General features: G+C 45.4%; 1 pseudogene; it reads right to left on the bottom strand.

Moving 5' to 3' along the window:
• Nucleotides 1-1909: 1909 nt before the first annotated feature.
• LOC149343517 (uncharacterized) lies at nt 1910-3734 on the bottom strand (annotated as a pseudogene).
• Between the last annotated feature and the right edge of the window lie 23743 nt (nt 3735-27477).

Raw genomic sequence — 27477 nt, forward strand, 5'->3', positions numbered from 1 at the left:
TCGTTTATAAAAATTAAAAATAATACTGGGCCAAGAACACTACCTTGTGGCACGCCGGATGTAACATTAGTTGTTTCGGACTTAACATTGTTAATTTCGACGAATTGAGTACGGTCAGTCAAGTAATCAACGATCCAATCTACTATAGGGCCAGCTCCAAGGGTTGCAGTAAGTTTCATAATAAGTTTGGAATGTGAAACGCGGTCGAAAGCTTTCGAAAAGTCTAAGAAAATGAGATCGATTTGTTTCTGCTGATCAATAGCGAAGGATATGTCATGTGTAAGTTCGATTAGTTGTGTGACTGTAGAAACTCCTTTCCGAAAGCCGTGCTGAAAAGGTGTTAGAATTTGATTTTCCTCTAAGTAGGTTGTTATGTGCTTTAAGATAATGTGCTCTAGTAACTTGCATACAGTGCTTGTTAGTGAAATTGGTCTGAAATTTGAGGGATCTGATATGCTTCCTGTTTTGTGTATAGGTGTCACTTTAGCTAGTTTCCATTCTTTAGGAATGGTGTGCGATGACAATGACTTGTTAAAAAGTATTACTAAATATTTTGCTACCCATTCGGCATATCTACGCAAGAAAATGTTAGAGATTCCATCAGGTCCTGATCCTTTCTTTGTGTCCAAGTTTAATAAGAGGTTTAAGACTCCTGCTTCTGTTACAGCAAGGGGTTCTAAATTATTTCCTGAGCAAAAACTAATACGAGGCTTAATTCCGTTGTCTGTAGGGAAAATAGAAGTAAAGTAGTTATTCAGCGTGGTTGCAATATTTCTGTTTTCCTCTGGAGAAGCTTGGTTATCTTTTCGTGATTTAGGGTTCAGGTGACGCCAGAACTTTTGGGGAGCATCTTTTAAGAAACGAGTCAGCGTATTAGTAAAGTAAAATGTTTTAGCTGTTTTTATTTTGGTTTTTAAATCAGTGATGGCCGAGTTTATTTTTTCAATTCTTTTTGGCGATGAATGGCGTCTCTGCACTTTTTTCAGCCGTCGAACTTTTCGCTTGGCATGAATTACGGTTCGAGTTATCCATGGATTACGTTTGCGTATTCTCTTAGTCTTGGTAGGCACATAATTAGTAACGCAATATGACACAACGTTTTTGAATCTCTGCCACAATGTTTCTATGTCAGTATTGATGTCATCTGAGAGTTGCTGAAACGGTGTTAGTTCATGTGATAAAGTATCAAGTATGGTAGTGTCGTCTGCTTGGTTGTAGTCTGGGTACGTTATTGTAGATGGAAAACAAGGGGCACTATGATGATGCGGGACAGAACACATTACAAGTTTGTGATCAGACAGGCCATTTAAAATTTCAACCTTTGTTTCTGGACAGGAGAAGTGACTACTCAGGAAAACTAAATCTAAAACACTGGAGCTGGTTCCTTGCACACGTGTGGGTTCTGTTACAATTTGCGAGAGGTTAAAAGAAAGCATTATATCAAAAACAACATCAGCGCAAGGTGAGGTATGGTGCAGTGTATTCCAGTTAATATCAGGAAGATTGAAATCCCCTAAAAGTATTAGTCTCGCCCCTTTAACATGATGCTGCATATAAGTACACAATGAATGAAGTATGATAGGATCAGAACAAGGACTAAGATAGACGCAACCCACAACAATTGCAGAGTCAGAAAAGCAGAGTTTGCAAAAAATTGCTTCAACCCCCTCAACTTCAGGTAACGTAACGAAATGTATATCTTTTCTTATCACTAATGCCACGCCTCCGCCTCGCGTCAGCCTGTCCTAGCGTGCTATGGAGCAGTTGGGGGCGATTACTTCAAAGTCTTTGATTTCTCTTGTCAGCCAAGTTTCTGTTATAGCCATGAATTCTGGCTTTAAACCTAATAATAAAGATTCCAAGGGACCGAGCTTATTGATAATACTACGCGCATTAATGTTCACGAAAGTTATTTGGGACGTTGTGGACGGCGCGTGCGTAGAGCCCGTGTACTTGTGTCTTGGTTTTTTGCCTCGGTTAGTAAAGGTGTAACCCTATGAGGTGCAATTGGTGACACTTCACATTTTTCGTTGTCCCAAAAGTACAATTCACCGTTTATCTTTAGTTTGTCGAAAACCAGCGACACTTTTTCACTGCAATCTTTTTTTGGTTTCCCGTATTTCCATAGCTTTTTTTCTGATTTCGCGGACACGAGGCGAAAAATATTCACTTATGGTAAACTCGGTGCCCTTTAATTTGTGGCAGTTACGTAAAATGTTCGTTTTGTCCCTGAAATCTAGAAGCTTCAGTATTATAGGCCTTGTTTTGTCTTCTGCTGGTCTACCTAGTCTGTGAATGCGTTCTATTGCAACTTCTTCCAGTTTTAAGGATGCTTTGACAACTTTTTGATTCACAGCTCGCTCCAGCGAGTCGCTATTTTCTTCTTCCTCTTCATGTATGCCATAAATTATAATATTCGATCTTCTGGAGCGGTTTTCGAGATCGTCTACTTTTAATTCCAGAGACAATACGAGCTGCTGAAGATTTGCAACATGCTCAGTACATGACGAAAGCTTGTATTCAAGTAGGGTAAGGCGTTCTAGTTTGTTGTCTATCGATGTTAACCTTTCTTCTTTTATTGTTTTCATGTCATCAGCTATCTGTCGTAGCTGTTGAGAAAGTTCTTTCATATCAGGCCCAGGATTTGTCTCAACGTCACCCGCAAGTAGTAACAATTTCAATATATGCACCACATCGCACACTGTATCAAGAAGTACCGCAGGGCACGGCAGCACAACAAGGCAACGCTCGTTGGATCTAAAACATTTCCCAAAAGGCTTTCTTACCTGCACGAGGAAGACAAGCGGGTTATCCATCTGTGCGCAAGCCCAGCTGCCGTGCCCTTTGGTATGAAATCCTTCGTTGACGGCTTTTATAGTCCAGGAAGCTTGCAGCGCCGCTAAGCATGGCTTGAAGACCACACTGTCGCTGCCGCTAGTCGTTGGCGATGGTAGGTGACGAAATCCATCCGCAGATCGTAGGATCAGGGGCGTTGAAACGTTGTCGTTCTACGGCACATGAACAAGTTCGTACTGGAAGTGCTGACGTGGTTGTTGGCACCCCGACGGTATCACCAGCAGGCTGGCAATGATCTGCACGAGGAAGACAAGCGGGTTATCCACCTGTGCGCAGGCCCAGCTGCCGTGCCCTTTGGTCTGAAATCCTTCGTTGACGGCTTTTATAGCCCAGGAAGCTTGCAGCGCCGCTAAGCATGGCTTGAAGACCACACTGTCGCTGCCGCTAGTCGTTGGCGATGGTAGGTGACGAAATCCATCCGCAGATCGTAGGATCAGGGGCGTTGAAACGTTGTCGTTCCACAGCACATGAACAAGTTCGTGCTGGAAGTGCTGACGTGGTTGTTGGCACCCCGACGGTATCACCAGCAGGCTGGCAATGATCTGCACGAGGAAGACAAGCGGGTTATCCATCTGTGCGCAAGCCCAGCTGCCGTGCCCTTTGGTCTGAAATCCTTCGTTGACGGCTTTTATAGCCCAGGAAGCTTGCAGCGCCGCTAAGCATGGCTTGAAGACCACACTGTCGCTGCCGCTAGTCGTTGGCGATGGTAGGTGACGAAATCCATCCGCAGATCGTAGGATCAGGGGCGTTGAAACGTTGTCGTTCCACAGCACATGAACAAGTTCGTACTGGAAGTGCTGACGTGGTTGTTGGCATCCCGACGGTATCACCAGCAGGCTGGCAATGATCTGCACGAGGAAGACAAACGGGTTATCCATCTGTGCGCAAGCCCAGCTGCCGTGCCCTTTTTGATTACAAGAGTGAAACACGAATATTCACTTGGCTTGGTACCGGATAAATATGGCATTATGCAGTCCTTTATATCTCAATTCGAAGGTGTCACAGGCTTGAAGTGCAGGAGAGATCAGGGATTTATTTCATTTTAGCGATTTCTAATAATACAGAAAGTCAAAGTAGAACTTATAAATGCGCAAAAAAAAGGAAAGAGATATGTATTCCTTGGTTAACAATTATGGCTTGACCTGCGTTCACAATTCCATTCAATGTTGGAATAACAAAATATTAACTCCTATGTTTTGGATGTTTTGAACATGATTAACTGCTCCGCACAGCCGTATCCCTGCGCAGCCGTATCAGCACTCAGGAAGTGTTCGCGGTCTGAGGTCACTTTGGATTTTTAATTGAAGCTGCAGGTAACCACTGTGGGGGCATTCTCGTTGAACATTGCCGAACTTGTACCGCCGGCTACACGCTGTTATCGATCGCAGTTAAGACTCGTCAAACAACACTAAAAGCACTCACAAGAGAGCCGGCGGAATCAACAAACATTCAAAACCTCCCAAGAAGGCGGCTGCCAAGGAAGTTTCCTTGGCGGATAAGTGCGCCGTGACCCGCCTGTAAATGTATTGCAACACACTCTTCCTACGTGACGACGACCACTAAAGAGCGTAGCCGGCGGAGTCCTCTAGGAATTAATGCCTTATTGATCACGGATTTATAGGGGTACACGAATTCTAGGTGGTTTTCAAAGTCAGGGCCTACGTCCCCTGATTACAGATCGAATATCCGCTGTTTGACATGCCCTAAAGCTTCACGCTGTTCCAAGACTTGAGCACATGGCAATTACTGTAACTGCCATGCCAGTGGATAATGGCGCAAGCAAGGCGCGAACCATTCTTCGTTACTTGATTTAGACCTCCCCCCGTCAGCAGACACAGACTTTCGGTCAGTTTGAAATGCTTTGACAGATAATCGTTTATTTCTTGCTTGTTTTATCCACAAAGCACAGGACAATTAAAACCCCAAGCTGTCAAAAACTGAACCCTAATCTACGAGCAATAGAAAATTGGTGCGTTAAGTGGCAAATAGTGTTAAAGTGTGACAAATACGTAATTATGTCTGTAGCTAGGTAGAGAAATATTATGATATACCCCTACTCCATTGTAGGTTAACTTGTTAGTAGAGCGCAACAGCACAAGTATGTTGCTTTCACTTCTGACCTACGCTGTAATACGCACATAACTAACGTATGCTCCAAGATACACAAAGCAATTTGAGAGCTAAGTCAGAAAATCGGTAGTGCAACTCCCGATGTCAAAATACTCACTTATAACACCCTGGAAAAGCCTTTAATTGAACACGAGAAAATTTTTCGGATCCGTGCAACGCGTCCAACAAAATAAAAACTGAAAAAGTTGAGAAACTCGCTTCCCGTTTCATCTACAATAAATGCCGCCGAACCGATCCACCGACCGAGTTATGTAAATTAAGAAACCTTAAAAGTCTAAAATACCGAGAAAAGTAGCAAGGCTGAAGTTTCTTTCCTTTTTAATTCATAGTCACTTCATTAATAATGCATCGAACTACTTTGCAATACATACTAATGAGACGCCAAGACATGGCCATAGCATGAATATTCCTGTGCCGCGTTATCGCAATGATTGTTTTAAGTACAGCTTTTTCTGGGAGCTATTAAAGAATACAACATGCTGCCTGATTTCATTGTAAAACAATGACTCTCTCGATGCCTTCCGGAAAGGCTGAAATCATACCTGGGCAATAATACGCCAGTATAATAGTCTGCCTCTGCAAGTTTTTGTTCCTTTATGTGCAGTGCATTCTCTGGTGTTTTGTGTCGGATGTCATAGTTGTGAAATGTACCTCCTTTTGAATGTGCATTTATTCAATTTTCTACTCCTGTAATAGCCTGCAAAGGCTGGCCGTATACAAAAATAAAATGAAATGAATGAAATGTTGCTGCACCAAGCACTAGTGAATACTGTTGTTGGTACAACAGCGAATACACAGCGTTGGCTGTCGTCGATCGGCTTCTGCTGTTCGTGCCTTCCCGTTATACATTTTCACGCACTGTGGAAGTGTTATTTCGGCGAGTTGGCTCTGCGGCGGAAGTAGAAACACGAACAGCGGGATTAATGCTGCTGACGAGGAAAGGCTTTAAAAGAATAACTTTGAAACCTGCCATTTGCATTTCGGAGTTTGCAATACATACTTTCATTAATCATTCTCCACTTCTTGCCTACCGCTGTCGGCAGTACCTCGGATCATGAAAAGTATCTCTTCATAGCTTCCACATCGTTTCACAACTGGACTTTCGGTCAGTTAAACTTTTTAACAGTGTATAGCTTAATCACCTGGGCTGAACTAAAGGGAAGTTAATATGAGGCAGAAGTTTGGTCCCCTGATTGTCAGTTCCCATATTTCTATCTTGCGCCATCTCCACACGTATTAGCCAGCCCTTCACGGATTCCTAAATATAAAACCTCGTACTTTGCACTCTTTATAGTGGGACAGGGGAGGCGTGTGTTTCCAGAAGATGTTAAAGAGAAAATGGCAGTTTTCTTGCGCACATGCATGAGGTTGTAAAGGCAAGGCATTAGATTCTGTCCATCGGGGTTTTAAAAGTGCGGCCTCATACTGATTTTACTCTACTGGTTTTAAAAGAGTAATCATCACATCGGTCATCAATTTCAACGCCGTTGCTATACGATGTTGTCACGCGCCGGAGCATCATTGCGCAGAATTTACTCTCGCAGGAAAGTCGTAAAGTCGTGCCTGCGTGGCGGCCGTCCAACAACGTGCCCTTCTTTCAAAAGCAGTAAGCAAATGCCAAGAGCGAAGTACAGACCATATTTTTCTGCCGCGCAGACAGTTTAGACAATGATAAGTGCGCTAACGTGATAGAGTAGCATTTAATAGTGACAATTTTCTATGCTGGTAGCGTGCTGGGGTTTGTCGCCACCGCGAATTTCATGATAAGCTTCCAGTTGCGTACAAATTACCAAAAGAAAACTTTTATGAGGGTGATACCTAAATTTTACCCCTTTAACAGGAGACATGTGTTAATAGAATCCCATATTGTGGTACGCAGAAGTATCAGCCGACACTGACGCTCGTATGACTACAAATTATAGTTGCTGCAATTTTTCTTTGCGGAAAGGTTGCGCACGTCGGAAAAGAAGCATTGCAACTGCAAATAGTACAGTAAAGCTTCTCCTTTTACCTGCAACATTCTCAAGGATGCATTTCCAATTAGGCCCAGCAGTAACTATTTTCACCTGCTGGAAGGTGGTAATTCCACTCCTGTGAGTCTGGGTGTGGCTTGTATTCAGTGGTACAGACTTTTTCCCAGCATGTTTACGCCTCGGTTAGAAGCAGGACTGTGCGATGTTGTGCTTAAAACGCAAGTTAATAAAGTGAAAAATGCATTATCAGATTAACACTGAGAAGAGTCGGCCATATTTTTTAAAACAAAAAGAAGAAAGTCTACACCGCATCATAATACAAAGCACGCAAATGACAGCCATGAACTCAGCGGGTCAAAATTATTGCACTAAACTGTGTATCGTACGAATGCTCTTACATAAACGTGTAGTGTATTTTAAGAAGTAATATCTCTTTTCGACCCAGAGAAACAGGTGGCATCTGAAAATAAAAATACGCAAAATAAGTTTACTGTTTTTCCCATATTGACCCGGCGCTGTGGTTGCCATTGCCCACCAGCAGCGATAACAATGTTAGCAAGCCAGATGAGTATAAATAGGGTTACAAAACCCCATTTAAAGCGCTGCGCGCGGCGGAGTTCAGAGCATGCGGGCAAAGATACATCCGCAAAGCAACTGAGAGGACCCGTTTCTGGGCCAGTACGCCAAACTTAGGATCACCCCGTCACGTCCTGCACCCTGTAGTCATGGCGCTAGCGTCTGCAATACGTGGCCAGCGTGAAGCCTAGGATCTCTCACAACTTTGCTATCGATGTGAGTATTCTTAGCAAGTTTTGGCAGGCAAGTTGGTTAAGCATCTTGAATAAACAGCGCGAACGAAGACGAGCACAAAAGAAAAGGAAACGGACGACACAGCGCTGACTAACAACTGAAGGATTATTGCTGATCATACAAGTATAAATACATCGATGTCGGCACAGTGGAAAGATATACAAAGTGCAAAAAAAACCATACAAGTGACAACAGCAACAGAAGCACGCTAGAAATAAGCAGAGATTATCAGCCCCCAGGAGTGACCTATCTTTTTGCAGTAGTGTTAGCGAAGGAGTGCTGATACATGCATTTCCCTGGTTCAGTATGTTGTAGGCCTCGATAATTTCCCTTGCAGTTTTTTCGTGCTTTTTGGCAATGACTGTAGTTTCACGATATAGCGGTACGCGCTGTTTTTTCTCCTTCTTTGCCCATTCAAAATTCCGGCAATGAATGCCGAGGTGACCGGAAACTACTTTAGAGACTTTGTAGCTGTGTTCGCTGAGCCTTTTAATAGTACATCGTCCCGTCTGTCCAACGTACTGCGCTCTACAGGGCAGAGGGATGTTATAAACAGCCCCTTATCACAAGGGACGAACCGTGACTGGCGCTTAGTTGTGCACTTAGCCACTTTTCCTTTTACCTCATTAACAGACCGGCACAAACCTGCCAGACGATCAGGCGCAGAAGACACAACATCGACACCTGCTTTTTTCCCCCAATTTTTTCAGGGAGTGTGAAATTCCATGTAGCTATGGAATCACAGCGACACGTTTGCGGTTGTTGTCCGATTCCTGGCCGTCCCGTGTAGCTGATTCTGACTTGCTCTTCTTTAGGGCCGACTCAGCCACTGACGTAATATGTTATAGGGGGTACCCTGCCGAGAGCAGCCTTTTTACCTGGTGGGAAAAGCTGGAGTGCAGTCTGTGATAGCAGGATTTAGTTTGTGAGCTGTTCAAGCAGGACCCTGTGATACCCCTCTTAATGAGCTTGGAATGGCAAGAACCGTAGAGAAGAAGGGGCTTGTTATCTCCATGTTCGAAAGCCCAGCAAACGTGGCTAGGAGTGAAGTACAGGCCAAGGTCTAGGTACTTGATGCGGTTGTGAACAGGGGTTTCATAAGTGATCTCAACAGGGAAGAGAGCGTCAGAAAAAATTGACAGACTACGAGACACCTAGGCTTCAAACTCCAGTCCAGAGCACTTAACAAAAACAAGGTAGTTATCGACAGATCTAAATGCTTTTACGACCTTATTTTTCCGAAGGCATTCTTTGAGAACACGGTCGCATCTGGCGAGATAAATGTCACTGAGTATGGGGGCGATACAAGAGCCTATGCATATGCCGTTTTTTTTTAATGAAGATGGATGAGTTCCACTCAGTGAAGGTTGATTGCAGGTACAGGGAAAGCAGATGCAGAAATCTTGCTACAGAGATACCGGACGCGTTTTGAAAGGCAACCACGCTATGTTGGTCAATGCATTCACTGATACTGGTTAACGTTTAGTTTTTTCTAGTTGCGTGAAAAACTTGTTCAATTCGATTCCCTATGACGAACTGTTAACCAGTATCAGTGAATGCATTGACCAACATGGCGTGGTTGCCTCTAAAAAGGCGTCCGGTATCTCTGTGGGAAGATTTCTGCATCTGATTTCCTTGTACCTGCAATCAACCTTCACTGAGTGGAACTCATCCATCTTCATTAAAAAAAGAACAGCCTATGCATAGACTCTTGTACCGCCCCCATACTCAATGACATTTATCTCGTCAGATGCGACCGTGTTCTCAAAGAATGCCTTCGGAAAACTAAGGTCGTACAAACATTTAGATTTTTCCATGACTACCTTGATTTTCTTAAGTGATCTGGACTGGAGTTTCAAGCCGAGGTGTCTCGTAACCTGTCCATTTTTTCTGACGCTCTCTCCCCTCTTGAGATCACTTATGAAACCCCTGTTCACAACCGCATCAAGTTTCTAGACCTTGGCCTGTACTTCACTCCTAGCCACGTTTGCTGGGCTTCCGAACATGGAGGTCACAAGCCCCTTCTTTCCTATGGTCCTTGCCATTCCAGGGGTACCATAGGGTTCTGCTTGAACAGCTCACTAATAAAAACCTGGTACCACAGACTGCACTCCAGCGTTTCACACCAGGTAAAAAGGCTGCTCTCGGCAGGGTACCCCCTAAAACTTATTACGTCAGTGGCTGAGTCGGCCCTAAAGAAGAGCAAGTCAGAATCAGCTACACAGGACGGCCAGGAATCGGACAACAACCGCAAACGTGTCGCTGTGATTCCATATCTACATGGAATTTCACACTCCTTGAAAAAATTGGGGAAAAAAGCAGGTGTCGATGTTGTGTTTTCTGCGCCTGATCGTCTGGCTGGTATGTGCCGATTTTTTAATGAGGCAAAAGGAAAAGTGGTTAAGTGCACAACTAAGCACCAGTCACGCTTCGTCTCTTGTGATAAGGGGGTTGCTTATAACATCCCTCTGCCCTGTGGAGGGCAGTACGTTGGACAAACGGGACGATGTATTAACAAAAGGCTCAGCGAGCACAGCTATAATGTCTCTAAAGTAGTTTCCGGTCACCTCGGCATTCATTGCCGGGATTGTGATTGGGCAAAGAAAGAGAAAAAACAGTGCGTACCGCTATATCGTGAAACTACAGTCATTGCCAAAACCACGAAAAAACTGCAAGGGAAATTATCGAGGCCTACAACATATTAAAGCAGTGAAATGCATGTATCAGCACTCCTTTGCTAACACTACTGCAAATAGACCTGTCACTCCTGGGGGCTGATAATCTCTGCTTATTTCTAGCGTGCTTCTGTTGCTGTTGTCACATCTATGGTTTTTTTGCACTTTGTATGTCTTTCCAAACTACCGACATCTATGTATTTATACTTGTATCATCAGCAATAAACCCTCAGCTGTTAGTCAGCGCTGTGTCGTCCGTTTCCTTGTCTTTTGTGCTCGTCTTCGTTCGCGCTGTTAATTCAAGGTGAGTATTCTGACAAATAAGCAACTAAGTGATCAATATTTTTCTGGCACTCCTGATATTAAAGTGGAACAAGGATAACCGACCTCGTCCGTGCTGTTTTCCTCCAATTTCGTCAAACCTTTACGTACTTCAAGGATAGAGCGCTTACACAGTAGCAAAATTATTACAAAACATGGGCGACCTCAGCCACGTGTGTTATGTACAGTATGTGTGAATTCTCCGTTTTTCGCATGGAACGTTCGCCTTCAGTGACGCTGGCATACTTCCAATCATTTTCGTTTTTGTGCTTTCAAAGCGTTGCCAACAGCGCTTCATTTGTGGGACTTATATAACAGAGTGGTGAATTCTCTTTTTCTGAACTAGAAAACCCAGAAGGGACACATTTAGTCATTGTTTTTGGCTGCTTTCAGTATTCTGTCTCTGCAGGTAGGGAGGAAAGTTTTGGGTACGTCATCCGACCATTTATTTTTTATGTAAAGCACTTGATGAGTGACATCAATGTCACTCTGACTGCCATTTTCAGATCCCGTGAGATGTCTTTCAAAGTGGAGACAACTAATTCACTTCAGGCAACAGCAGTTCCTTAGACATCCAGACTGCCATTTTTGCTGCACCGTTACAAACCAATCACTGCCTTTTTATCTGCTCTATGTCTTTCGTGTAGCGGCTGTTGCCCTTATTTTTTTTCTCTTGTTCGCAGATTTTCAATTTTCGGTTCCTTCCTTATTTATATCTATTGGCCTTAAGTTCCTCGAAATTTGCGTTAAATGATTCCATAGATTTTAGCGCTGGCTCAAGCTCACCTTCAATTACATCTTTGAGGGCATTTTTCAACTCTACCTGATTGGCTTTAAAGTGTTCTGACATATGAGCGAGTGGTTTCACGGCTTCTTTCATAGTCGAACATGTCCTGCCTCGTGTTATTCACACAGGGAGCAGTGCAAAAGCCGAGGTGTCTTGAAGCGGGCTGCCTACAGCGGTGAGGGACAAGACCACTGCGTTTTCTCCGACCACACCTGTGACCTCAAGAAACAACACACCGAGCCAACAGGCATAGGCATTTATTTTAAAAGTTCCCAGACCCTTGGCCTCCGCGGTAGCTCAGGTCACGGGTATGCGAGCAACGCAAGTGAAGTGGTGACACCTCAAAAGCGCAGGCTCCCAGCCTGGCCCCGACCCGTCCGTCTGCATTACCGCTGACGCGTCGCCTCACTCAATGTGTGTCCACCAACTCTCGCTCGCAGCGTGCGCGGCGCGCGATGACGAGATAGGCGGGGGTGCATTCGCAGTAAAGCCGCAGGGCGACTCGGGCGCCCCTCCACTGCTTTCTCCACCGCTGCTCCGACGGAAGCCAGGAAGAGAAGTGTGTCGGTAGGCCAAGGGAGAGGGCCTGAGAGGAGGTTCTCCGCATCTTTGTCAGCACCGCGATAGCCCAGAGCAAAGCACCAGCACGATTGGTATCTGGCAGGCGCAGCAAAGGCTGGCACGTGAGGGTTCTTTATGTGGGGAGCGAGCAGGATTACAGGCGATGCGTAGAAGCTTTTTGCATGGCGACGGCGTGCACAAAGCGACGCGGGCAGTAGCTCAACGCAGCGTTATGGCGTCCTGGAATGCTCTGGAATGCCGTGTAGGTCAGGCCAACACCGCATAATTTCCACCGATTGGCTTTTTTATTACGCACAAGTTTGCCCAAGGTTTTACTTTTCCGCAAATCGCATAATGTTTTGCAGTGGAATGCTATTCTATCTATAAAATGGCAGCCGTGGTGTGAGCAGCACTATCCACATCACGGAACTGAGCCCCCCTTTTAGTTTCTTTGAAACAGCATCAACGGTCTCGGTGGTGAAGCGAGGATTCCTGCCCTTGACCAAGGCAGCCACCAGATCGCAAGAAACGGCCACAATCGTACGCTGGAATCCTGTAAAGGAATAACTGCGTCGCCGCGACGTCACAAGCCTGCGCCTACAACTACAGCATCAACGTCGCGGCCTGCACCACAGGGCTGCAGTAATGTAAGCAGCACTGTCCACATCTCTGAACTGAGCCCCCGTTTTCTTTTCTTTGCAACAGGTTTCTTTGCAACGCCCTAATTCCATGACGTCTTGCATACGCAACCTCTATGAACGGGTCGTCCACACCCATCGTCACTTGTAAACAATATAGAGGACAACGACCTCCTTCTACCGACCATGATTGGATTTCGGCTGGGCCTCTCGGATCAAGACGCTTTCCTCCAAATAAGAGAAGAGATCCTCACAAATATCCCCAAAGGACACGACCACCTCATTTTAGCCCTCCATCTAAAGGGCGCCTTTGATAACGTCTCGCACCAAGGAAAGCTTCAAGGCATCATCGGTCTTAACTGTGGCGAAAAGACCTTCCCTACCTACGAGCATTCCTCACGGGTATAGGCATTAGGCCAAACGCGCTCTGAGGCTCGAGAAAAGCACACAAAGGCACTCCGCAGGGCTCTATCATATCACCCCTGATCTTCAACTTCGCGATGCTCAAGCTCATTCGGGCAACTCCAAACATTCCTCAATATCGCATAAACGTCGTAATGCTTATTATATAACGGTATGGACCACAAATGCCTCCTTATACAACAAAGAAACTATGCTACGACAGGCAGCAGAAGTAGCGCAATATGTTGCCTCTAAAAACGGTCTTCACTACTCCCCAGAGAAGTCGGAAGTAATACGGGTTCATAATGCACGATGCAAATCACCGAAGTAATAGGGGTTCAGAATGCACGATGCAAATCACCGGACCCGGTCAACCTTATGATAGAAGGACTGCATATAAATGAAGAGAAACTTATCAGGATACTTGGAGTTTGTATCCAGAGCAAGCTCAAGGTTACCCACACCATTTGAACGCTTAAAACCCCACCTACTCGAATAACGAGCATATTAGTGGTATCACCTGACATCGCTAAGGCATGCGAGAAGAGGACGCTATGCTATTAGTCCATGCGCTAGTCCTCAGTTGAAAAAATTGGTTGAAGGCTTAGCTTGGTTAAGCCTGGCTGATTGCGAAAGCAATAACACCTGGCTGCGCTTGGTTCTGCTGGTAGTTGGACATGGTTTCCCGTATAGTGCAACTCTGGTCACGACTTGGTTCTGCTAATATGGTTACCCGTATGGATTCACTCTGGACACAACATGGGTCTACTGTAAATGTGCTTTATTTATTCCGATGAACACGCTTTGGTGATCCGTAAAGAAATGGCTTTTGACTCTGAACTTGTACATGCACCCACAGCAAGCCGGCGTGCTCACCATTCTGCAGCATACGCGCGTTGCTTCGCCAACCGTTGTTCCCGTTCTTCGTCTGTTTCTTCGGCACGGCGCCGTCGCTTGGCCGCGGCACACCGTTCCAGCCTCGCCTTGTACGCATCCTCCGACATAGCACAGCATTGCGAGGAGCACAGCCGCAGCCCCGTTTTATCCCAGTCTGGCGAGCGCCCTCAATCGGCAGCAGCGCCGGAGCGAAGGATGAGCCTCCATCGATGAGACGAGTTGGGCCCTCAGCTCTCCTCTTGTCGTGACGTCACGCGGCCACGTGGTAGCGCGCCGCCAGCGGCGCCGGGGCGAAGGATGAGCCCCCATTGATGAGGCGAGTTCCAGCTCTCCTCTTGTCGTGACGTCATGCGGTCACGTGGTAACGCGCCGCAAGCGGCGCCGGAGCGAAGGATGAGCCCCCATTGATGAGGCGAGTTGAACCCCCAGCTCTCCTTTTGTCGTGACGTCACGCGGTCACGGGGTAGCGCGCCACAGTTGCGCCGGAGCGAAGGATGAACCTCCATCGATGGCATGAAAGTGCAACCAGAATTGCTTTCGCAATAAAACGTGTGGACTCCCTTTTCACAAGACCCTGAAACAGGAAGAACATCTATTGACGCCTTCATTAGCGGGGCATATAAAACGGCGCTTAATATTCCGCCCAGCACCTCAACAGAAAGTCTTCACGCCCTTGGCCTTTCAACACATACTCCGAACTCCAGGAAGCAACCCTCACGTCACAAACATTCGGAATCTAACACAAGACGGCCACGCCGTTCTCAGGCGTGTAGTCAGGACGTCGGGCGTACGAGCTCTGGATTCTCATTCCTATCTAGAGAAACTACAAAGAAATACAATTAAAGTAGCTCCGATGCTGAAGCATATGCTCAAAGATGTCCACACCACCAGGTGCAAAGCAAGGATTTCCTACCTATGCAAGATACTTGCCATCTCCACCAGCGGGTTGTATACGGACGCCGCGGCATACCCGGAACACGAGAAAAACGCGATTGTAGCGATAAATTCCCAATTCTCCATGGTGCTCGCTGGCTCCGTTATAGCCCACTCTCCAGCGGCGGCGGAAACCACCAAAGTTGCTCTTGCGATCCGACACTGCGACGCACAAGGGCGCAGCGCTCATGTGGTCACGGATTCACAGCAAGCCTCCCGAACCTTCCTGCGAGGACGCGTCCGAAGACACGTCGCTCGACTCATGGGATCCCAACTCCTCAATAAACCCCACCAGAATAGGTGGGCCCCTGGTCACGAGAGACTAGAGGGAAATGAAAGTGCGCACGCCTTGACTCCAGTAGCAATTAACCCAGCGGAGCCATCAACCATAATCCAATTCATACCGATTCCCTGCGCATACAACGAACGCTTAGAGCTCTAGCGCCTCCAGCGCCGAAAATAAACTCCTGCTCGCAAAACATTAAACATCCATGACGCTATCTCCTGGCGTCAGACTCAAAGATGCACTTGCCCTCATCTCCACAAACTTCACTTCAACACTATATATACCCTGATACATGCCCATGGTACCAGGCCCGCCCAACACTCTTCCACATTTCGTTGGGATGCAGGGCGAAGATGAACCACTTACAGACGGAGTACACCTCATTGGAGCTATGAGAGGCGATGCGGACCAGCGTACGTATCGAGGACCAAAGAGCCCTCATAAAACAGGTACTCCCAAAGGTTCAAGCCAGTGGAGCCTATGAATGAGAACCTCTTCCCCAAGCATCAAGAAACATTCCCTTAATTTTGATCACTAATATTTACCTACCTTCCTTTCGCCACACTATCCTCAATTCAAGCAAACTGCTCCTCAGATGGCTCCAGTGGCAGACTCTCTCGGGTTGCCTCGCGTTCCTGAAACTAAAGCAGCTGGATTACGCGAATCCTTACGCGATTCGCGATACGCGATACGCGAATCCTTATTTGCGCTTGGTGGGCTGCTGTGCTGCTGGTTTTTGTTTCGGCCCTTTCCTTGCTTCATTTACTGCCTCATGGTTGGGTCCAGGTGTTCATATAACATGAGAAATGTTCCACTTTCCTCTTTTCAGCGGAGCCTCCTGCTAGTCCAAAATGGTGCTTTGCAAACAGCGTGCGTTCTCGACACCTGCCTTTCAGTACCTTTGCGAAACTTCGCACTTTCATCAATCCATGAACGAGCTGCCGAAAGGGGCCCTCTGTCATTCTGTCATATAACTGCTGCTGCCTATAGAGAAAAAAAAAAGAAATATGAAGGCACCAATACTACAGTAGGCGAAATTCATGTTCGTTCTTGCCTTCAGCTGGGTACATATCATCCGCATTATGAACTGAAACGAATTATCAGCAGCACCGTCAAAGACTGCTTTACTCACATTCTGGAGCCTCGTTTTTTGTAGTTTTATGGGCTCGTCCGCAGCTGAGCACCGGCCGAAGAGGTATGGAAGGGCACGACCGCAGTCGGCATAAACTGCTTGCCATTTTCTTGGTGCATAAGCTCTTCACAGACTGTAGTAATCGAGGAGAAACTGTAAATATGAAAAAACGAAGTCGGGGAAAAAAACTTGAATTGATTTACCTTCTTTTGGCGTGTCTCGCTTCTGTGACTTGCGATAACAGAAAATTCGCAGTTTGTGGGAAGAGTCCCGGTGAGTGTTTTCTGCGTGGTACTGCGGTTCGCGATCAGGTAAGAAATAAGCAGCCATAACACGTTTGCTATATCATCTGGAAATGAGCAATCAAAGTAAGTAATCAACCTAACTATATACCCCAATTCTCTGACTTCCTGTGTCAGCATCACACAGACAAGTGTATGGCGCTCACTACGCTTGTTCGACATTTAGAGGCTTCTAATTAGCTTCATTATATCCGCACTGGCTTTCCCACCTCGTGTGTGCACAAGACGTCTTTAGCATCCTTCAGAATGCTCTCTTCACCTGTGGTAGCTCTCAACTCCGCCACCACGGTGGCACAGTAACTATGGCGCTCGGCTCCTGACCCGAAAGACGAGGGCTCAAAATTCGATGACGGCGAAATTCTAGAGGCCCGTGTACTACCGACATCCGTGCACGTTAAATAACATCAAGTTGTCAAAATTTCCGGAGCCCTTCACTACGGCTTCCTTCATAACCTCCCATGTCTTGACACCGAATTTTGGATTCTTGTTCGAGACTGCGGTGCAAATCTGCGAGAAAATCGGAAGATTATAGGGCAACGTGTCCACGTGTCCTAGTGACTTCAGAGTTAGAAAAAGGTTCAGTTTATTCGCATTTATCTGGCGCTGCCAGAGCTGTTATTTGGTCTCAATTGCATAAACGTGCTCACAGATTTTCTTTTTTTTGTTTTCCCTCAAGTTTTATATTCACGATGTTCAGGTGGTCACATATATCTTTGATAAATGCAAGCTTTTCATCATTTCTAAGCTCAGCAATTGCCTAAATTTTATCCTTCAAGAAGCTGTCGATTTCTGCTCTCAGGGGGCAAAATTTCTTCAGCACTTTTCCGGGGCTCAATCAGCTGACGTGCGTGTGGTATCATGATCATCGTCATCATCAGTCTGACCACATTCACCGCAAGATTAAAGCACATCCCATATGCCTCCAATTAATCCTCTTCTGTGCCAGTTACGGTCATCTGATTCCTGCAATCTACTCAGTCTCACCTACCTACCTAACTTTCCGCCGCCCCCCGCTACGCTTGCCTTCTCTTGGAATCTAATATATTACCATTCAGGACCATCAGTTATCTTGGCTTCCCATTGCATGCCGTGCCCAAGCCCATTTATTCCTCTTCATTTGGAGTAGGAGGTCCTTAACCTGCGTTTGTTCCCTCACCCCGCTTCTGGTCTCTTAACTTTACACCTATCATTTTTCTTTCCATAGCTCTCTGCGTTGTCCTTAACTTGAAACCTCTTCGTTAGCCTCCAACTCTCTGCCCCATAGGTGAGCATCGGTAAGATACAGCAGTTATACCAGGTGTTTAGAAAAGATGATTGCTAAATTTTAAAAATAGTGTTTTTGAGGTAAAGGGAAACTTACAGCGCGAAAGTAATACCAGTGCTGGCGGACTTCAGGAAACAGGGGGGGATCATGCTAAATTGTCAAGTGATGAACTGAATTATAATAGTTCCGTTTTTAACTATTGCCGGCAGGCACAATATTGGATTTGGAGATTTGCAGCAGGCCATTAGTAATAATCATATCAGTTTTTAGAATTTCGAAAACGCAAATATCCTTGCCACTGTAGCGCGGTAAAATTTTGCTACATCGTGCCAAAATTACGTGCGCTTTCGATAAGCACGCAGGCAAAACAATCCCTCCAATGCACATAACTAGTCGAAATAGTCAAATATTGTCGAGCCATAGCGCCTAGGGTAATCGTGTTTTCAGAATTATAAAAGCTGATATGAATTTAAAAACTGATTTCACTGCCGTGGTTCGGATCTGGGGTCACTACCTGCCCTACGGAGACATATTACTTTACTACTTCCAGCACCTCGCCACCAATTGTAAACTGCTGTTCCCTTACGAGGCTGTCGAACATTTATTTGGTTTTCTGTATAATAATCTGTATACGCACCGTACTGCTTTGCCTATCTAAGTCATCCACCATGTTTTGCTGTTCATTTCCGGAGTGGGTTTGCACGGAATTGTCATCAGCGAATAGCAGATTATTAAAGTATTCTGGCAGTGATGACATAGAGGTAGGGCATCCGCCTTGCATGCAAGAGGACCGGGGCTCGGATCTCGACGCTACGCAATTCTCCAATAGGTTTTAAAAAAAAATAACTTCGCATGTCGATGAAATTCCACAACCACGCCTAGGGGGCGGCCTGTTATCGGTGACGAGAACAGAAAATGCACTCTCTCCCCAGAGGAGAATTTGGCTACTCTGGTTCAGTACTTGCTCATGACCTTGTATGGAGGAACCAATTAACCGTCAGCCCTCAGTCCCCAGCGGCTGCGGAGCAAGTGATCAAGGTGGTGGTCAGACCTGTGAAGCAGCGGAGGATGCTAAGAACCTGTGACTCCGGACAGGCTGCCATAGGAAGCTCAACCTGGCAAATGTTAACCTTATCTAGTGAGGATAGCCTAGCACTACTGTTCGAGGAACTACTAGGTATTAAATGGTATGTCATTGGGCTTAGTGCGGTTAGAAAGAAAGGTCAGGTTTATAGAGTATTAAGGAGCGGGCACGTAGTGTGCTATCGCGGATTAGCGGACAGATGGGAACCAGCAGTGGGATTCCCCATCAATCACGATATAGCTGACAATATAGACGAGTGCTAAAGTATTAATGAGAAACTGGTAGCTATCGTAATTAGGCTTAATAAGAGGTAAAACCTTAAGGTGCTGCGGGCCTACGCACCTACATCCAGCCATGGTGACCAGATTGTTGAAAGCTTCTATCAAGATGCGGAATTGTGTCGTCTAGGATAACGCGATAGCCATTGTGGGTGAGGTGCCTGAAACAACTTTTCCCTGTAAGATGAGAGGCAGTAGTAAGTGCTGTTGTTCCGATTCTCCTGCTAACGTTGTATCCTAAGAGTGTGATCTTTAAACAGGTGTCTTGACAGACTCTAGGAGCGCCGAATTCACCACCAAATTTATGCACAAGTGCGGAAGAAACATGGCCGTGCGTTTCCGTTTATCAGCACCCGCATTCATCAAGGTAAGAAATCAGAAAATGCTCCGAGCGTTGATACAATCGTCTGACTTATGGCACAGGTATTCTAGAGAAAGGAACATATATTTCAGACACCAGCTCATCGAAATACTGCTTTTTCTGAAAGGAAGTGTCACATGGGAATAAGTTGCTTCTTTAATACGTGAGATATGTGCATGAATGCATAGATGATGTTACGCTAATGATGGTGATGAGCGGTGTATGTATGTATGTATGTATGTATGTATGTATGTATGTATGTATGTATGTATGTATGTATGTATGTATGTATGTATGTATGTATGTATGTATGTATGTATGTATGTATGTATATATATGTCTGTATGTGTGTGTGTGTGTGTGTGTGTGTGTGTGTGTATGTATGTATGTATGTATGTATGTATGTATGCATGTATGTATGTATGTATGTATGTATGTATGTATGTATGTATGTATGTATGTATGTATGTATGTATGTATGTATGTATGTGTGTGTGTGTGTGTATGTATGTATGTATGCATGCGCGTACGCACGTAGGCGTGCGCGCGCACGCGCGTGTGCGTGCGTGCGTGCGTGTATGTGGGTGTGTGTGTGTACAGGTGCGGGAAAAGTAAACAGAGCACAAAGTTGCGTTATAGCACTTTTCACGTGTTTTCTAATTGAAATTGTCACCTATGCTGCTTCGCAAGCTGGTAGGATTGGTCAGTGCGCTTTCTGATGGACAAACAATGTTTCTTTGCGACAGACGAGTGATTCCACTTCGAATGTAATCGCATGCTCCGTTCACTTACCCCCGCACCTGCACGCACGAATGGAAAGATGCAGGCATGCAAGCATGCGAAGGCAGACTATTGTTTCCGGTTCACTTACAAGCCCGTCAGAACGAACAGCTTACATAGTAGCTTGTACTGTGCAACCATTGTCATTTGTTCCATGAGATATGCTGTTCCGTGCAATGCCTCTCGTGCCATCGAAAATTTTCTGCTGACGTAAACTGATCCAAGCCATTTGTTCTGCTTCTTATTAACCTACCTTACCATGGTAAAGCACAGAAGTGCGAATCGTGCGAGGCAGCCTAACATTTTTAGAATTTTTAGTGGAAACAGTTTTGAGGAATGCTCTCCGGTATTCCTTGCGAGCTCTTCATCCATTTTTATCAAGCAAAAACAAATGGTGCCACTCGAGCAATTATAGTGCATAGACAGATAGCCCCTCATCACGACAATGACCATCAGACAAATCGCCTTATGAATTTGCTGCCCTGTTTTCCCAAGTATTGGTCCAGCGTGTTCTTAATGCGGATTTTTTCTGTCAGCCTTAAAGAACATTTGCTTCCACTAGAAGCACTGCGTACCTACATGGGCGCCATAGGAAGAGCATCGGAAATTTGTGCTTTTCGTGAAAATGACCGTCCAATAAAAAGGGCTTGTAATCGTGGTGTCTTTTAGTGTTATCGAAATCAAAATACAGCCGCTGCAGATGCATGACAGCACTTTGTCTGCCGTAACTAGGATAGGCCAGTGCTAATCAAAAATCTACGGGAGACGCATCTTTGCTGCAGTAGACGCTGCTTGGCTTATAACGATGATTATGAACCGCCACGAGAATTGTTTGGAAACCTAAGAGCCCAGCCTCGTAGTCTGACCATGCGTACCTTAGAAAGCACGATAAAACTTCTAGTTTAGCTTACATTGGCCTCAGTGCTGAGTGCCTGGGCGGAAAATCACGCCGAATGCTGCTTCAGGTCTACCCAGGACACGTATATTGAATGACACGGTGCTTTCTACGCCCCATGAGAATGTGAGCGTTTCTGTAGTCCTGGCCACGCGTAACGTTTTACATTACTTGCCAATGAAAGTGCTCTAAAAATGTAAACGACGAACTTTACAACATGCACTCAAAACATCCATACACACGTAAGTTCACAAGCCCCCAAAGATGCTCCGAGAAAAATTTTCTTTATAAGCTGAAAAGTTTCTCATATGCCCTTATTAAGGGCTCACCTATTTCTGTACTTTCGTTGGCTTAATCCTTCACTATCCTGCTTGATTTGATATTTTGTGGACGCTGTGCAAATGATTGTTGTGGACGTTTGCGGGGCATTCCCATCAACATAAATGGGATCTACTGGCGTTTAAAATCCGCTGTGGCCCGGTAACCGTTGAAGTCCAATGCTGAGTACATTGTCGTACCAGCTGATCTCAGATTAACTGGCCATAATTCGCTTGTGGAGTACTGCAAAAGCATTTCAAAAAGCTCCATGTGGGGTAAATTTATCTGAAGCCCTTTACTACAGCCAGTCATTCTAGACCTGACCTTTCATCTACTGCATCATCTCTTCCCTCCTTGACGTTCTGGTTCAAATCACCCCGCGAATGGAAGAGTTCCTGCGCCCTCCCTTTCATCAACCTCCCTCCGCCTAGGCTGTGCTTTATGCATCGGGCACCATTGATTTTTCATGTATGATTAGATTGAAATGTGAAAGGGATGAGAAAGTGAAAAAAAAAATGTGGTATGCTATACGAGATGCAGTTTGTTTAGCTCAGTAACACGCACATAGCTCTCCTTATTTTAGCCATACTACTGATACTTATGACGTTAGGGACACATGGCTTTGATCATTGTTTGAGGGCAGAAATCTACTACAGCCTAGTTTCTTTCCGCGATGTTCAATTAAAAGTGCATGATAACAATACGCATGAAATTGATGTGGCACCATTCATGGGCGTAATGGGCGCAAAGACCCTTAAGATCATGATGTTTCTTTTCTCTATCCGGCACAAAACGGGAACGTTAATAGTTCGGTATCTTTTTCTTTGCTATGGCACAGTTTGCAGAAAAATGTTGCGTTGGATTGAGAATGTGCTACGCGTACCACCAGGACCAGACGACGAAGGTACAGTGTTCAAAAGTTGCCAAAATTTTGATGCAGAATTCCCTCTTACCCTCAGAATTTTTCACAACAGCTTTTATGACCGCTAATAGACACCTTTAGCATACCATGTACCGTGTTACCGTTGCCGGAGTAGCGGGAGCCCACCCGCAGCCAATGCGCATGCGCAAATCGCCTAGATGGCGCCAGATGGCGCCACGTTCCCGGCAGCTGCGCTCGCACCTGCCGCATTGGGACCAATCAGCGCGTGCTCACCGGTGGTGGGCGGTCTCCCGGTACTCCGGCAACGGTAACACGGTACACGGTATGCTAAACGTGTCTATTACTTCTTTGTGCTCTTACAGAGACGTGAAGCCGTAACTCATGTTTGAAGAAAGGCTTCATTAAAGAAGGAGTTTCACGTCACTTAAACCTAGGAATTAAAAAAAAGAAGCGTACCGGCTACACAATGTTACTTGTCACGTGGCTTTCCTAGTGGTAGCCGCCGCGGTTGCTCAGTGGTTATGGCGCTTGGCTGCTGACCCGAAAGACGTGGGTTCGATCCCGGCTGCTTTGGTCGAATTTCAATGGAGGCGAAATTCTAGATGCCCGTTTCCTCTGCGATGTCTGTGCACGTTAAAGAACCCCAGATGGTCGAAATTTCCGGAGTCCTTCACCAAGGCGTCCCTCATAGCCTGAGTCGCTTTGGGATGTTAAACTCCATAAACTAATCTAAACTAAGCTCTTAGTAGTAATTCTTAATTCCGCTTTTTAAACTCAGCTTGATTAATTAATTAATTTATTTATTTAGTTACCCTCAGGGCCGTTAGGCGTTACAGAGGGGAGTGGGAATAACATACAAGTACAAAAAACAAAAACAGCAGCTAAAAAAATTTAATATAGTTACAGCACACACTGGTATAAAATCAATAACAGCCTTAACAAAAGGCAGCATTGCACAAAACAAAACACAAAAGAAAAAAGCAGCTAATAAATTAAAACAAAGTTATAGACACATACTTATATAAAAGTAATAACAGCGTTATGAAATGCAGCAGTATCAGTAATTACAACATTATTGTGGGAAGGTAATTCCATCCGACACAAGTTCTGGGTATGAATGAATCGTGAAAACACCTTGTACGACAAGGAGTATCCAAACTTTGTGGCAGTGATCAATGCATGCTGAAATATGCGGTGGCCTTTTTAATAACTTAGTTAGATATGTAGCTGTATTAATATAAGATATGTATGTACATAATGTAATGTAAATATGTAATAAGATATGTAATGTATGTATTAATAAATTAGTTAGACATGTAAGCTTATTATGCAAAATTTCTCATTTCCAGTGTGAGGTCACGTGCGTTTCGTAAAGTTGTAGGGAATTAAGAAAGAAGTCAGTTTTTTGAAGCAACGTACCTCCTACGTGCTCCTTTTTTTCTGGATTCAAAAAATGCCCGGTAAATACCAAAAATCTCCTGACTATGCTCATGCGCTTCCATTATCCAGTGTTCCCAACCGTGTATTGAACAAACGAAATGCTCGCGTTGACCTTGCCCAAGTTAGCGGCCACCGCTCAGTTCGACGGACTACAAGATAATAAAAATTTATCAGGTGCACTTAAGTCTCGTTATGTGCGGAAATGCGAAAGCTGTGCGCGGTCCGCCACCTGCGCCATCTGCTGGGCCAGCGCCGTACATTGTGAGAGGGGCTTTCAGCGGGTGCCGCTTGATGGCGCTATGACTGCGCGCCTTGCACGGAGGATATTTAGCGGAAACGGGGGAAATTTGGTACTCGCTTGATTGCGACTTCTGCAATTAGCATGCTCATAACTATTCATGTAGGCCTTCTCAAAGGTACAGTCTTTGTCAAATGTTTAGAGCCCAGGGGGTTCACTTCCAAGCTTTATACTGGGACTCCAGGAGCATTCATGAAAGTCATACCTATTGCAGGAGGCAGTACCAGAAATCTTCTCATGACCGGGAAATTTGGAACGCTAGAGATCCATTAAGAACGACACAGTGCGGCTCAAAAGAAAACCCCCTGGGCTCCAAACTTTTGACAAAGGCTGTACGTTTTTTTAAGAACTGTAGATCCACTAGACGCGCTTTTATTCAGCTGCAAACGTCCAAGTGCATGCTGCCCTGGAAGAGACGGCTGGGAGAGCTGGCTTTCCCATCTGGATGCACGTTTGTGCCTCCGTAACTTTAGATGTCTGGGAAGGTGGGGACGTGCGGGGGTGTGGCGGGCACGTACTACGCAGGTTGTTATTTTGTGGCATAAGCATACTCAGATTTTCCTCTTCGGCACTATTTTCACGCAATACAGGACAAACAAGCAGTGTCGTGGGTGAGTGGCAACGTCTCCGTCTCGCAAGCCAGCATCCCACCTAGCCCCATATTTTGTTTGAGCGGATAATTTTGCGGACAGCCTATGTCTACAACGTAAACGCCACTCACGAGCCAAGAAAGGCTTTTACGGAGGCTGCCATAAAGCACGTGACTTTACTGCTTCCCGTTTCTTTTTTTTTTTGCGATGACTCAATAAAAACGCCGTCATAAAGGGCTGTCGGTGACCAGCCTTTTGCTTATCGCGGAAAACGAAGCGCGCTTTCTATGTTTGGGAAGAATGTGCAGGCGCGCTTTCAAGACTACACTCAGAGCTGCTTCGGCCGCTTATTTGAGACGGTGAGGGCGGACACCTCGTCCATTCAGAACACGTATGGCAGCGCTACATTACGGTAACATAAGATCGCAATCATGTGGTGTTTTTATATTTCGCGGGCTCTCTTTAAATGCTCGAAAAAAAAAAGACCAGGAAGAAGATGGGTTGCCACAAAAAAAGTGGATTGGCTGTCTTGTAGCCCCCTCTGCAGCTTAAGGAAATTCATTTTAAACTAAAGCGTATATTTTAAACTTCATAAATAAACTTACGTAACTAATTAAGCGGAATTTTTAAAAACATTCTAAATATTTTAAATGCATACTACTACAACAGGTCGCGGAAGAGAAACCTCAGCAGACGCCCGCTGTTAGTGTTGTCCGTTAGTCGAACTTCCGTTAGCTGCTGTTAGTCCAACTTCGAGCAGTCGTCTTGTTGAAGCTTTTGTTCTGAGACAAGTCCACAACAGGTGGTACCCGCAGTTCTGCACCTGCTGCTGACGGATGTGGAATATTTGGGACGTATGACATGCACTGATTGTTCTTGAGATCCCCATGGGCACCTCATTGACGATGTAAAGGCCCGAAACTAAATGAAAAATTTGGTCTATTGGCTTCTGATGAGGCAAAATCCTCAGCTCGAAGACGAGGAACCGAAAGACAACAGTAAGTGTGTGATACTAAGGTACCTACCTTCGTCGCACTTACTCGCAGCAGTCTGTGCTGATCCTCAATGGAGTATACAGGGCGAATTTTAGTTTTATTTTAAATTAACTCTCTCTTTACTTGCTCAAATATACAATCAGTGCTTCCTGTTTTTCATATTGGCTTAGTTCGATCTTTCCCTGATATTCACATTTATTACGCTGTTTAACCGTGTATAAATAGCTTTTTTATATTTAACGTACTCAACCACCCATGAGGCCCAGGCAAAAGGGATACAAACATTCACTAACAAATGGTCCCAAACCACAGATACAGCGTACTATGAAACTACAAAGGAGCACAAAGTAAGAAAACGTCAGATACAAATGGCAGAATGTAGATATTCTATCAAAGTCCCAGCATGGGCGGTCCCCAGGAAGGTGGTGGTGGTGAAAAACATTTATAATGCAATAAATATTTACAGAGAGGTGATTGGGGTAGGCCCTATTAAACGATTTGCCCTGCCGCGGTGGCTCAGTGGTTACGGCGTTCGGCTGCTGACCCGAAAGACGCGGGTTCGATCCCGGCCGCGGCTGCCGAATTTCGATGAAGGCAAAATTCTAGAGGCCCGTGTACTGTGCGATATCAGTGCACGTTAAAGAACCCCAGGTGGTCGAAATTTCCGGAGCCCTTCACTACGGCGTCCCTCATAGCCTGAGTTGCTTTGGGACGTTGAACCCCAATAAACCAAACCAAACCAGAAAAGGCGATCCAAATTTTTATTTTGCGCCGAAAAAAATGTCTTTGAAGATCGTACAACAATACAAAACGTGAAGTGTTTGCTTTGTGACAGCTTCTTAGCGACGATAGCTTCTATAATTTTAGATAGTGGACAAGTGACTAAGATCGCGGAGAGTAAATAAGCGTGTGCAAAAACTCCAGACATTCCGTTCGACGACGTGGGAGAGTGCAATAAACCCCTGATTACAAATGTGCGAATAAGACTAAAAATATCTGACATATCAGTTAAGATGAAGTAAAAAAAAACTAATCAAATCTCTTCTGACCTCTTGACAAAATAGCACTGCTATCATTTGCATCAAAACGATGGTTGCTGCTGTCCTCAAGTAAATATTTCTTCCACAGAATGACACCGCATACAGGGACCTCGTGCAACGCTGCTTAATGGACAGTGCTGTATCCCTTCGTGCTCTGAAACCCGTAAGTACGTCCGCTTCTCGACTCTTCCGGCAAAGTGGTACTGTAAATCAGTGAGCTAATCCAGGGAAAGCGCCAGTCTATGAGAGAACGTTTTTCGACAATTACTTCTTTCTCGAAAAAAAAAGGGGGGGGGGGGGGGTTCTGCTTCAGGCGTGTTAAATTCTTTAAGCACTTGCAGCGGCACCATCGTTCTGGCTTACATTGAGTGGACATGACTGAAAGGCATGCGGAAAGGTGCGCTCTCTCCGCGACCTCTCTCGACAGGATGAGAACTACCCGTGAAGGCGTGTAAGCGACGTTTGCCTGCCGATCCCCAGGTGGCGGGGCCAATCCTCTGTATCTAAAGTTTAGACCACGTGATCTAGACTCGCAGGATAAGTTTCTT

This window comes from Amblyomma mixtum, chromosome 5 (assembly GCF_055824585.1).
Source record: "Amblyomma mixtum isolate Tamu chromosome 5, ASM5582458v1, whole genome shotgun sequence".
Lineage (NCBI taxonomy): Eukaryota > Metazoa > Arthropoda > Arachnida > Ixodida > Ixodidae > Amblyomma > Amblyomma mixtum.